This window comes from Miniopterus schreibersii (assembly GCF_964146895.1).
Source record: "Miniopterus schreibersii genome assembly, chromosome: 1".
In the NCBI taxonomy this organism is placed as follows: Eukaryota; Metazoa; Chordata; class Mammalia; order Chiroptera; family Miniopteridae; genus Miniopterus; species Miniopterus schreibersii.
The window spans coordinates 82,915,850-82,930,850 of NC_138101.1; the positions used below are offsets into that span (position 1 = coordinate 82,915,850).

Consider the following 15,001-nt stretch of genomic DNA (forward strand, 5'->3'; position numbering starts at 1 on the left):
AAAAAAAGGGGAGGGTGTACTTCAGTGTCTCGACATCTGCATTTCAAATCAGCCTTCCTGGTTTCATAAACCATGTGGACCAATCCTGAGCTGAAAAGAATACAGGTCAATAGATGGACCTCCATTTACATGAACACATTTGAGGTAGATTAGGCTGAAATGGCTTGTTATTTTCTTTTTTAAGAGAGTAAGCAGATGTCAGCTGTTTAAGCTCTGACAATTCTACACTCCTCAATAGGCAAGCATTTTATGCATGGTTTACAATAACAGAGAAAATTAAAGTACCAAAATTTACCAACCACACTAATTAGGCAGTATTTTGTACTATTTACATGAGTAAACATTAACATGAATCTTGTGCTAATCATTCCGATTTTTAAATTTCATTCATCTTATAATATTTTTAAACAATTTTTAAAAAACATATAAAATAAAAAGATACATTTTTATCGTACATATAAAACACTTTCAAAACGAGTTCTATGACTAAACAGCACACTTTATATCAATGTTAATGTTTAGATAAAGGAATAAATTTATCTTAACCATTTTACTTGCCAGAAACAAACATCTTTAGAATATACACATTGATTTACTTGTGTGTCTAAGAATAACAGCTATAAAAATAACACATTTTAAATTTTAGATAATGAGAGATAAGCAGACCCATATAATATATATGTTAAAAAAATGTATTTTTGAGAAGCATAAAGCACAATACATAGTTACAAGATTCTACTTTCATTGTATTCGTGGCCTCCCTTACTGATCACATATACCCATATCTATAATCTCTTCCTTTCAAATTATGTTCTCATTTTTTCACATATGTAGTGCCTTGACAATTTTTGTCTTAATAGCCAAGCTATCCATTTAGCATATTATTTAAATTTTTTTAAAGAAAATGTGGTGTTAAATTTTTCAAAAGATGGATAATATCACATTTTCTAAAAGGAAATAATGTTAGAAAATACAGATTAGAGCCCATTACTTGTTTTTCTTAAATTATTACAATTACCTTAGAAGTCCAAATATTGTATAAACAATTCATTCATTCTTTCATTAAACAAGTATTAATGGGAGGTTATTACATGCCAGACGCTTTCAATTCTGGTGCCGATGACCGACTTTTACAAATTAACGCTACATTGATGAGCAAATATGTTTCAATTTTTAAAATCTAGTGTGAAATATGAAATACAATGGGAAGTCAATATGCAATCTCAAAAACCAGAGGCAGATAAGAGAAAAATGGTTTTTGACAACAGCTGCAACAGACTGGAATATCAATCTAGTACTGTAACATTCCCCAGAAATATCTCTGTGATTCTACTGCAATTGCCTGAAGACCAACAAAACAGCAGGTGAAACAGGTGATCACTGTTTCTCTTCCCTCCTACACCACTCAGAGAAAATGGAAAAAAAAATAAAGTGTGATATTATGTGTAATTTCTACATATAATTTTCATATTTTATGTTAAATACTAACATGTTAATTCAGTCCAAATTTTACGGGTGTTGTAATATCAGCTTTATTGTACATATTTAAGGATATATACATACATATATATATGTATGTATATGTATATATAAAATGGGCTGAGCTTTTTTTTCTATAAAGTATAAGGATTAATTCATCTATTTATGTATTTTTACTTTTATAGTTTCTAAGAGTCAAGACTATGCAGTAAACTACAACTGTTTAAAAGTACTATTAATAAAAATTTAAGATTCTTTTTAAAAAACAACATCCATTATCTTTGTAATCTCCACACATTTTTTTCTTTTTTAAAAAATTATTGATTTGAGAGAGAGAGAGAAACATCAATTTGTTGTTCCACTTATTTATGCATTCATTGGTCGATTCCTGCATGGGTAGGATCGAACCTACAACCTTGGTGTATTGAGCTGACACTAACCAACTGAGCTTGGGCTTATCCTTTTCTTTTTTAATCCTCACTTGAAGACATACATAGAGAGAGGAGGGGAGAGAGGGAGTGAAAAATATCTATGTGAGAGAGAAACATTGATAGGAGGGATCAAACCCACAACCCAGGTATGTGCCCTGACTGGGAATTGAACCGGCCACCCAACCGGCAACCCTTTGGTGCACAGGATGATGCTCAGTCAACTGAGCCACTCCGGCAGAGCCTTATCCTTTTCTTAAATAACAAAGTGCCATGTCCCCTTTCCCTTGGAGTCTATAATGTTAATAATAAAGCAACCTCTGTTCTTCTAACTTGTTACCCAATTCCATTATAAGCTGTTTTCTGTTCTCTCTAGAGTAGTGATGTTAAATGCGGGGAAGTCTGGGAATATCAGTGAAGAAAGATTTGCTATGAAGGTAAAGAAGCATTCAAAGACCTGGATTGGGCCTAGTGATTTTGTACTTGCAATTTCCTATAATTTACATCTCCAAATTTATACCATTCTACAAAACTGACATTGGCAAAATGCACACCCTACTGTATACACAAAATACAGGCCCTTTCAACCTGCCTCCTATCACTACTCTTTCTCCTGTAGCGTATCTTTCTGCTCTTCCCTACTATTGTGTCTTCTGGCATTTTGGTACTAGTGATTAACGGTGTCTACCCAACAGCCTTTGTCAGCTAGGGCATGGGCTTGTGAACCAATCCTGGCCAATGGGACCTGAGTAGGAATCAGCTAAAAACATCTGGAAGTATTCCTCAGTCACAGACAGAGACACACAGGAGGAAACACTGCCTTTTTGCTGGACATGGCCATGTCTGCATATGACATCTGGAATTCCTATGTCCATCTTGCAATGATAAGGAAAGAAATGACCAATATGCTGAGGATTACTGAGTACAACAGTGAAAAACATCTGGGTCCTCCATGACACTGCTCAGCTTCATAACCAACCTTGGAGCTGCCCTGACTCTGAACTTTGTGTCCTGTGATATTAAAAAATATCGTTATTGTGTGAGCCACTTGTAGTTGATATTCTGTAACTTACAGCCAAAAGCATCCTGGTGTAATTCTGTCCTCTCTCATGCTTAGTGTATATTATCCCCTCTTCCTTTAGTCATTGAGTGTTCATTAAGTGCTTACTCTGTGCTAGAAACTTAACCAGATATTGGGGAAGCAGAATAATAGAGTAAAACATTGTTCTGTTCTAGAAGACTCTGCCCAGGGTGAATATACAGACCGCTGCAAGTATGGAGCAGAGCTAGGAGTCAAGTTTGTAGAGTGGAGAAAATGTATACAGGGGTGCCACTTCAGGAAATGCTTCCCACCTCACTTCTTTTTCCCTTTTTCTTTTTTCCTTCACTTTTCTGCTCTAAAAAAAAAAAAAGCAGTGGTAACCAAAACGTACCAAATTCTGGAGAAATTTCACAGAGCTCATTTTTAAACTCTAATCTGGGGATGAGTTTTGGTTCAATTAACTATCATGTTATGAAATCAAAGGTTAATATGTACAGATTCAGAAGCTCAGAAAGGTGTGACCAAAAAAAAAGAGGAACCAAGAAATTTCTTTCGTATCTGAAAATATCATAGCCTCATTTCAAATTTTAAATGAACCTTCAAAAAAGATTTTTTTTAATCCTCACTTGAGGATATGTTTGATGTGTTTTATTGATTTTAGAGAGAGAGGGAAAGGGAGGAAGGGAGAGAGAAGGGGGGAGAGAGAGAGAGAGAGAGAGAAAGATCAATGGATGAGAGAAGCATCATTCAGTTGCCTCCATACTCACCCCTACCAGGGAACAAACCCAAAAGCTAGGTATGTGCCCTGACTGGGAATTGAACTGGCAACCTTTCGGTGCTCAGAATGGCGCTCCAACCAACTGAGCCACACCAGCCAGGGCAAAAGAGATTCTCAAAAAATACACCTTCAATTGTGCAATAACTGACATAATCATATATTATTAATAACAAGCAAGAGTAGTAGTTAGGCAAAGAAAAATGCAGAGAAAAAAGGCTATATGTTATATCAGCATACTTACAGGATTTACACTGGGTTGATGGTACTATTGGTGATATAGTTTTCCTACATGCTAAATTTTCTTCTAAGTAATTACATATTATTTCTTCTTTGATTATTAGAGAGAGAGGAAGGGGGAGAGAGAAACAGAGAGAAACATTGACATGAGCGTGAAAATTGATTGGCTACCTCCTGGAGGAACCCCCACAAAGGATCAAACCTGCAACCAGGCATGTACCCTGACTGAGAATCGAACCAGTGACCTTTTGGTACACAGAATGACACCCAACCAACTGAGCCACACCAGCCAAGGCTGATTACATATTTTTAAAAAATAAAAGATATATGAAGATGTTTTTTGTCCATACATGTAGCTTATTGCTAGGGCTAACTATATTAACATTACTATTGTAAATGACAAATATAAACATTTTAGCTTATTTCTCAATATGGCAGAAAGTTTCTTATTTTAAAAAATGGTGGGAATGTATGTCTCCTTTAAAGAAAATATTAAGAAAGCATGTATATTCTTTGAAGAATTACTAATATACACTAAAAATATTATCCATTTACTTTTTCAAACTTTCCCTCTTTCCTTAATCTATGCCCTTATTAAATTTAAGTTAAAATATTACATTTTTTTAAATGTTAAGTGTTATTAATCACTTTTAACATTTTTAGTTTGCAAATTGTCAGAGAGAATAAACTAAATTCCCCATTCAAAAATAATAATAAAACCCATTTGTTGCATACATTGTAGACAACTAAATATACAGTCTTCAAATTTGATGATCAGCTGTCTTCAGTAGGAATAACTAGTTCTATTGGGCCTCGTGAATAGCTCCGCCACAGGACTGTGACAAGGATTGGTGGTCGGGTCATCCCATCACAGTTTTGTCTTAGTTTTTCCATGGTTCTTTCTAATAACATTTATGAGGCTTGTGTGCATGAAATTCTTCAAATATTAATAATGTGAAGATTTGGGGTGACAACTCTTTGATTCTTAGACAGTTTCTGTTTCCTTATTTTATTCTATGTTGTTCTTAGAACCCGGATTTTTGTTTTCTGAGTTTTTCCCCCTAAAAAATAAATGACTGAACTTATAGTACTCTCTCACTGACAGTTGTGAAGTGTTACCACTTAAGCTGATCAAAATCTTCTATTTAGAATATTCAACAAAGCTCAGTATAACTTTAGATTTAATTTTAAAGCAAAAAGAGATGAATAAAAGGGAGGACTTTTAAGATGAACAACATTTATAAAATTAGTACTATCTAAAGCTGGATGAATGGAACATTAGAAATGACTTCACTCTGACTAAAAGGGAAGGATGCAGACAGGCATGCCCATCAACATGTAATAGGTATGACTGTAACAGGAAAAACTAGATGAATCAGGCAAAAGTAATTTTGCTTTAGTACTCACAATGGCCTCAATCCCTCCTCTTAACTGTTATTTATGACTAGTTCTTTGTTTAGATTAAGAATGGTAAACTGAAATGTCCACAAGGCCCAGGCAAGTAATTATAGTGAAGCCAAAGGGTATAAGAAAAATACCCAACAGGGGAGCAGCAACAGACTGGAAAATTTTAGGCACCAGCTACAAGGAGCAGCAGTTACTCAGCTTCAGCCCAGTGTGGCCAGGTAGGAATATAGGCCTGCTTTTGTCAGATCTTCTGATTTTTCAAGAGAAGCCAGAAATCTGATTTTTAATAAGAAATTGCCTGGCTTTTAAGTATTGGCACCTTTTTTTTCTTTCTTTTAAAGAACCCTATGGGAGACAACATAGTGTAGACCAAATAAAACACATCCACCTGTGGGCCAGCTACAGCCTGCAACTGCCCATTGTACAATCCAGGCTTAAACCTCACATCTTTTAAAATGGCCTGGGGGGCTTTCTGGGTGTGGAAAGGTGATGTACTTTCTACCTTTGATTCTTGCAGTCATGTTTACGAGTCATAAAGGAAGAACCACTCTAGTGGTTATTTAAGAAAATTCCAAAAAAAATTAATGAAAACCTAAAAATTGGCCTTCAAAAAAAAAGGGTTAATCTAAACATATTAATCTCAACTAATATTTTGCCTCACAAGGCAGATGTATGAGAGAATTTAAGCAAAATTAACTGATCTGTGATGAGAACTCAGAAAAAGAACTCAAAATGAAGGGACCCTCTAAAAGGAATAAAGGAAAGTTTGTATTTAGCAAACTAATTTTAAAATAATCAGGCAATTCTAATTTCTTTTAACTTTATTGCTTTTTAATTTATTTCTGTAAACACTACTTTTAACTCACTGTTCCTAAGCCCTACAAAAAGTTATATTTTGGTTCATTGAAAATTAAAAGAAAGTCAAGAATTGTCATTTCCCTGAACTTGGGTGGCCTCGTTGATCAGTTTAAAGATAGGCTGGTATTTGCATCTAGGTTTAAAACATATAGGTATATCGCTTCAAAATCTTTTTGAAATAAAGCAGGTTAAAATATATTTAAAATTTAGCTACCCTTTATGTTAATCTTATGTTATAATAATCAGTCACCTTATTCAACCAAATTTTTCATGACTTGATGAAATTATAGCAAAAACAAATATGCTTTTGCAATTTCCCAAGCTGGTTATACAGTGACCATACTCCAATATGATTTTAGGAATGTCACTTCCCAAGTAGAAAAAATTTATCTAGTTTTTGGTAACAGATCTACTTCTGTGTAACAAATCACACCAAACTTAGCTGCTTAAAACAGGAAACATTTATTATCTCATAGTTTCTGTAGGTCAGGAATCTGGGAGCGGCTTAGCTGGGTGGTTTGGTCTGTGACCTCTCACTAGGCTGCAGTTAAGATGGGGCTGTAGTTACCTGAGATTTGACTGGGTCTAGAGGATCTGCTTCCAACCACACTCCTGCAAATGTTAGAAGGCTTCATTTCCTTCTCTTTTCTAGGGCCTTTCCAATATATGTTCATGTCGAGGCCTGCCCCAAAGTGAATGATCCAAAAGAGAAAACCCAACACAAAAGCTGCAGTTTTTTATAATCTAATCTCAGAAGCAATATATTATCACTTCTGTTATATTTCATTGATACAGTGTGGTAGGAAACTATACAAGGATGTGAAGGAAGCAGGCAACATTAGGGGGCCACCATGTAGGCTGGCTACACAAAACCCTTACTTCCTCACCAACGCATCTGAGACAGGCATCACCCTTCATAGGTAATTTACACTCATAGCTATAACTCTGAGCTGAGAAATGGGTATCTCCAATTTCAGGGGACAGTGAGAAAAGGGTGGAGAAGTGATTTGCATATTATTATTAAAAAGTCGAATATATGATTTTTATCTCTCTCCCCCACTCACAAATGTCATTTTTCCCTCTTCTTATCATTTCCACGCCGTTTCTCTCCATCCAATCTTCAGAGTCACTGGTCTAACCCTTACATGTGAGTTGAGTATTTGAGAGATTAAGGGTTAACATACATACATATATATGATTTGAAGGTCAAATAATTCTGGCTCCTTTAAAAGGTCAAGTGAGTCAAATAAGCCACTGATCTGAAGTTAAAGGGCCTTCATAAGAAATTACAATCAGCTGGAATGGACAGCTCACTCTTACAAGGCTCAAGTATAAATAGCAACTTCAAATTATGTTAAGAAGCGGAGATGAGAGAAAGCAAAGGTAGGAAAAGATAAAGACTTGAGAATGGCCTTGGGAAATAATAAGTAGCATAAGATTTAAAGAAAGTTTTAAAACCCCAATTTTAACAATTTTTAGTTTTTGACTTAAAACTACTTAACAGCTGAGACTAAGTGAGAATGAGGCAACCCTGCGGAGAGAGCCTGGAGTGCTCTTGTGGTGAAGAAAATAAATTACTTGGAGCCAGAGCTTTAAAAAATATACTTTTGCACCTAGAATTTTTTTGTTTTCCACTTGCTTTTATATAGTATTGCAACTATGGTTGCAGTTTCACCCTACCTACAATTTTGCATTCTGCTTTTTAAAAAACTTAAATGGAAAATGCATATTTATTATTCAGACTTCACTGGCATTCACACTTTGCTCCAGCCCAGTTTAGATAAGTCCCTGACTTTAAGGAGCTCAGGTCATGGAGGAGGCTAGATAGTAAAGAGCTCCTGGTGCCCTGGTGGAATTCTCTATAAGAACACACAAAGGAAAGAAGAAACAGAAAAGGGAGACAGAAATGAGACACTGGATGGTTAGAAAGTTTGCATGGCATTTTTATAAAAGTGGTCCCTGGTCAGCAGTTGTTAGTGTGACTCATTTTGAGTAGTTCCTTGAAGCTACACGCAGGCTTCCACTGTCCACTTTCATTCCTGAGGATGAAGCCAGCCCAAAATTTTTAACAACTGCATAGTATTCCACTGAGTAAATTATAAAGTACAGTATAGTGAAACCCTTTGTGCATTAAAATTATGTATTAGTTATCTACTACTATGTAACAAATGAACCAAGCTCAGCAGCTGAAAACAACATCATTCATTGTCTCACATTTCCTGCAGGTCAGGAATCCAGGAGCAGTCTTGCTGGATGGATTTCATGAAGTTGCCATTACACTATCAGCTGGGGTTGCAGTCATTTAAAGGCACAACTTGGGGAGGATCTGCTCCCAAGCTCACTCATGTAGTTGTTGGGAAGCTCAGTTTATTGCTGGCCACATGGACCTTTTCAAGGCTGTCTGGGTGTACTCATGTCATAGTAGCTGGCTTTCCCCAGAGCAAGAGATGAAAGAGAGAGAGATGCCACGACAGAAGCCTTGATCTTTCATAGCTGGTCACCTGTTCTCAGAAGTGATATACCATCACTTGTGCTGTATTCTAGTGGTCACACAAACCAATCCTGGTGTGATGTGGGAGAGGACTATACAAGGGTGTGAATACCAGGACCCAGGATCTTTGAGGGGCCTCTTGGAGGCTGGCTAACATGGGACATACATACTTATATATATAACTCCACTGGTTATGCAACCATACATATATACGTATGTGCATGCATGTGTGTATTTACTTAGGATAGAGGCCTAGAGGTGAACTTACTTAGGGGAAGAATGTTGACATTTTTTGAGGTTCTTGATATTTTAAATTAAACCACATGAGACTGCTATTTTTGTTATGTCAAAACAAGTCAAATATAGGTAATTTCATATAGGTCAACCCAATATGCACTACAATATTGTTTCCAAAGGGGATGTATCAGTCAGTATATGTCCCTTTCAACAATGTGTGAGGCTAGCAGTTTGGCAGTTTACCTTATAAAGTTCATTTTAAAATTGAATCATCCTTACTTCTCCCCAAATGGTATTTTTAGGTCGATATTTCTTAATTACAGCACACTACAGTGAGTTAGAAAATATGGTTGAATTACACAGATTAATAAACATGAATATTGCCCAGTCAGTATGGCTCAGCAGGAGGTCGCTGTTTGATCCCTGGTCAGGGCACATGCCCATGTTGCAGGCTAAATCCCCTGTAGGGGTGTGCAGGAGGTGGCCGATCAATGACTCTCATCATTGATGTTTCTCTCTCTCTCTCCCTTCCTCTCTCTGAAATCATAAAGACATTAAAAATTAAATAAATAAACATGAATATTAAGTATGACTTTTTTAGACTATGGCATTACCACCATATTTGCCTTTTAACAAATAACTACAAAGCATAAGACACAGTAATTTTAAGTCAGTGCTGACCACTATATATAAACATATATTTGAAAGTACATTAATTAGCATTTCGCAATGCTATATATATAATTTGAAATTTTCCAGTTGCCACATTTAAAAAGTAAAAGGAAATAGGTAATATTAATTATTTTTTTAACTTTTTTAAAATTTTTGTTTAAAATAGTACAGATGTCCCTTTTTCTTCCCAGTGACCCATGCCCCTCCCCAGTCCCTCTCCACACCATTGTCAGTGTCCTTGGGTTGTGCATATATGCTTATAAATTCTTTGGTTAATCTCTCTCCCTCCACCCACCTGCCCTCCTCCATCCCTCTGAGATTCATCATTCTGATCCATGCTTCCATGTCATTGAATCTATTCTGTTCATCAGTTTATTAAGTCCTTTGGAGTCCATATATAAGTGAGATCATGTGATGTTTGTCTTTCTCTGCCTGGCTTATTTCACTTAGCATAATATTCTCCAGGTCCATCCATACTGTCCCAAATGGTACGAGATCCTTCTTCTTTACATCTGCGTTGTATTCCATGGTGTAAATGTCCCACAGCTTTTTTAACCACCCATCTACTGATGGGCAATTGGGCTGTTTCCAGATATTAGTTATTGTAAACTGTGCTACTATGAACATCAGGGTGCATATATTTTTTCTGATTAGTGTTTCAGGATTCTTAGGATATATTCCTAGAAGTGGGATCACTGGGTCAAAAGGCAGCTCCATGTTTAATTTTTTGAGGAACCTCCATACTGTTTTCCACAGTGGTTGCACCAGTCTGCATTCCCACCAGCAGTGTACCAGGGTTCCCCTTTCTCCACACCCTCGCCAGCACATGTCATTTGTTGACTTGTTGATAGTAGCCGTTCTTACAGGTGTGAAGTGACACCTCATTGTGGTTTTAGTTTGCATCTCTCAGGTGCCATCAGGTAGAGGAAGTATTGAGTAGGGTAGAGAGCTAAATGTCTCAAATACTTTTTGGTCAATATAATGATGATGGTGATAAAGAAATTGTTTGCTAGTCTCATATATAAAGTTCTAAGTGATTTAGGGATCTGAGATTACAAGGTTGTATTTTATTGTTCCATATTCTGAATTCTGAAAAGAAAAAAAAAAATGCCAAAAAAACTTCAGACGATTTTATCAACCAACTGTTCATAACTTTAAAAATCACAACAAATAAAAATACAGGAGAATTTACAACATATGTTTTAACTAGCATGCAAACCCCAAAAATGACTAAACAAATTAGGTAACTACTGAGTAACATTATAATTAAAATGCTATCTTGTTTAACACACTTGGCTCCTATGCCCAAAGAACATAGAAAAGACATTTATTTTCACTTTGTCTTTTTTCACCAACACCTAAGTAAATAGGAGAGTATTTGTGGAAATAAATATTAGAATAAAAGTAGGTAGAATATATATCATCTCATAAACATCATTTGCCTCTATGCTTGTGTGTTTTCAACCCCTCCAAGGTAAAAAACAAGAAAAAAGAAAAAAAAAGTATTATAAAAAGAATAAGATGGTATAGAAATCAACATTATTTATAGGCATCTGTAAAGACAGTTATCTGTAGGGCTTTTAAAATAGTTTTTATTAACAGGCTCTTGTCCCCTTCTCCTGTCCACCCTTACTTACTCTAAGACATACACTACAAAGTCCCTAGTTAACTCAGGTATTTGTTTGTAATGTGGATTTTTAATTACTGCTTCCTACGTCTGTTCCATACAATTTGGGATATTGGTATTCACATATAGGTGGTATGAGTGGATGATAAGAATACAATGCTTGCAAAAAATCTGAATTTTAAAATTGTTTTCCCCTTTAATCATTTCACCATTCTGTATAAGAGAGAAAGGAATCGGGCTGGCCAGCTCTGTCTGGATTCTTCCCTTACATTATTTATTTAGTAACCTGGATACACTCTAGTAAGTGTCCGTAGCATCCAAACCAGCCATTTCCTGGAGGCGCTGCTCAGCTTTGGCAGCTGCAGTCTCCCCTCCTAACTGCTCCTGAGCTGAATGGAAACGCCTCACTTGATCTAGGTCCTAAGGACATCAGTCGGGTCTGTGGGAGGAAGAATAGTCACACGTGGAAACCAGCCACCGGGGCTGAGAGCAGAGGCACCGGGCGTGGCCTTCAAACAGAGGGAGGAGGCGGCAGGAGGGGTGATGAGCTCGGACACGGTCCTTCCTCGCGTGAAGACCAAGGCGCTCTGAAGGGTTTCGAGTAACTGCCAGGCGGCTCCACCATAAACTGCTGTCTGACCAGAATAAACCCTTTAACCTCTCTACTTCAGTTTCCTCATCTAAGATGACAATTACCTCGGTGACTGAAACGCTTTAGAACACCTAATCACACGCATTCCTGTTGCCAGGCTTGAGAACAGCCAACACTTATAAGAGGCCAAGTTCATCAGGGACAGCATGTTCAGCAAATGCTCCCAAAACAAGCACCTAAAACTTATTTCTGAGCCCAAACGTGGAAGACTGTTCCTGCAAAAAACACATGGCTCCCCCTTCCTGGCACTTGCAGCCAGACTACTGCCCTCCTGTCACCAAGTCCTCCGGCGGCTGCCACTCCTGACACGGTTCCCTGGAAGAGCTGGGCGTCAATGGGACTGTCCTGCAGGCGGGCGAGGCGAGCAGGCTGCCTGGGGCGGGGAGGGGGCCCTCCCAGGGGAAGCCTGTGGCTCCGCAGCCCCTGGTTCCTTCTGCCTCCCCCTCAGACTTCCAGCCCGCCAGGGTCCTCGCCTTGCTGCTTGGATCTCCAAAGCAAGACTGATCTTTAGAAACAGTGAGAGCGTTTACACGGATTAGGATCATTCTGCAGAGTGGGAAAGTGTGGCGAGAAGGAAGGAGAGAGACAACCAATATGAGAAGAATTCTACCTCAGCCTTTTTAAGGAGCAGCACAAAATTAAATAACATCCTCAAAGTAAGAGATACTTTTATCAGTGTATTCAACAACTGGTGGTTCAATCATAGAAATTTAATGACACAATTTGTATGGAATTAAAGAAAGCACACATGCCGTTTCTGGTTGTTAACCCCCTGTTCTCTTTGGTTATCTATAAAAAGCTTTAAAATCCATACACAAAAGTAACCTATAGAAATTGTATTTTTTATTTTTTTAAATTTATCTTTATTATTGTATTATACATGTCCCCTTTTTAACCCCATTGGCCTCCTCCACCCCCTCCTACCCCCTCCTCCTGCCACCTCCCCAGGTCTTCACCTTACTATTGTCTATGTCCATGGGTTATGCATATATGCATATAAGTTCTTTAGTTAATCTCTATCCAGGCACCCCTACCCCTTTCCCTCTGAAATATGTCTGTCTGTTCCATGCTTCAATGTCTCTGGATCTATTTTGTTCATCAATTTATTTTGTTCATTAGATTCCACATATAAGTGAGATCATGTGATACTTGTCTTTCTCTGACTGGTTCATTTCACTTAGCAAAATACTCTCCAGGTCCCTCCACGCTGTATCGAAGGGTACTAGGATCCTTCTTTTTTACAGCTGCATTGTATTCCATTATGTAACTGTACCACAGATTTTTTTATCCACAGCACTTGGGCTGTTTCCAGGTCTTAGCTATTGTAAATAACCGTGCTATAAACATAGGGGTGCGTATATTCTTTCTGATTGGTGTTTCAGGATTCTTAGGATACATTCCTAGAAGTGGAATCACTGGGTCAAATGGCAGTCCCATTTTTCATTTTTTGAGGAAACTTCATACTGTTTTCCATAGTGGCTGCACCAGTCTGCATTCCCCCCATCAGTGTATTAAGGGTTTCTTTTTCTCCACACCCTCGCCAGCACTTGTTGTTTGTTGATTAATGATGGTAGCCATTCTGGCAGGTGTGAGGTGGTATTTCATTGTTATTTTAATTTGCATCTCTCTGATAATTAGTGATGCTGAACATTTTTTCGTATGTCTCTTGGCCATTTGTATGTCCTCATGGGAGAAGTGTCTATTCAGATCCTCGCCCATTTTTTAATTGGGTTGTCTTTCTTTTGTTGAGTTGTATGAATACTTTAGATACTTTGAAAATTAACCCCTTATCAGATGTATCATTGGCAAATACATTCTCCCAATCCATAAACACGGTATATTCTTCCACTTATTTGTATTTTCCTCTATTTCTTTTTCCAACATCCTGTAATTTTCTGAGTACAGGCCTTTGACGTCCTTGGTTAAGTTTATTACTAAGTACCGTAACTTTTTTTGCTGCAATGGTAAATGGGTATTTTTTTTTTAGTTTCTTTTTCTGAGAGATTATTATTGGCATATAAAAATGCCATTGATTTTTGGGTGTTAATTTTGTGTGCTGCTATGTTGCTGAAATCATTTATTAAATCTAGTAGTTTTTTGGTGAGTCTTTAGGGTTTTCCATGTACAATATTATGTCATCTGCAAATAATTACAGTTTTACTTCCTCCTTTCCAAGGATATTGGCTTGTAACTTTCTTTCTTTGAAATGTCTTTATCTGGTTTTGGGACTAGGATAATGCTGGCCTTCTAAAAAGAGCTTGGAAGTGTCCCTTCCTCTTGGAGTTTTTGAAATAGTTTGAGGAGGATAGGTGTTATTTATTCTTTGAATCTTTGGTAAAACTCCCCTGTGAAGCCATCTGGACTAGGGCTTTTGCTTGCTGGGAGTTTTTTTTATTAGTGCTTCAATTTCATCAACTGTTATTGGGCTATTCAAGTTTTCTAATTCTTCTTAATTCAGTTTCGGAAGATTGTACTTTTCTAGGAATTTGTCCATTTCATCCATGTTTCCAGTTGGTATATAGTTGTTCGTAGTATTTTCTTACAATCCTTTGTATTTCTGTGGTATCAGTTGTTACTTCACCTTTTTCATTTCTGATTTTATTTATTTGGGTTCTCTCTCTGTTTCTTGATGAATCTGGCTAAAGATTCATCAATTTTATTTATCTTTTCAAAGAATCAGCTCTTGGATTCACTGATCTTTTGTATCATTTTTTTAGTCTCTATGTCATTTATTTCACTCTGATCTTTATTATTTCTTTCCTTCTACTTACTTTCAGCTTTTCTTGTTGTTCTCTTTCTAATTCTTTTAATTGACTTATTAGATAATTTATTAGAGCTTTTTCTTGTTTCTTAAGGTAGGTCTGTAATGCTATGAACTTCCCTCTCAGGACAGCTTTTGCTGTGTCCCATAGATTTTGGGTTGTTGTGTGTTCATTTTCATTTGTTTCCAGGAAGTTTTTGATTTCTTCCTTGATCTCACTGGTAACCCATTCATTGTTTAATAACATGCTATTTAGCTTCCATGTGTTTGAATGTTTTTGAGTGTTTTTATTGTAATTGATTTCTAGTTTCATTCCATTGTGATCTGAGAAG

General features: G+C 36.9%; 1 protein-coding gene across 1 annotated transcript in view; it reads right to left on the reverse strand.

Annotated features, from left to right (window-relative positions):
• The window catches only part of SPAG6 (sperm associated antigen 6), a gene marked incomplete at its 3' end in the record, with an annotated part of 62,942 nt that overhangs the window by 23,378 nt on the left and 24,563 nt on the right, over positions 1 to 15,001 (reverse strand).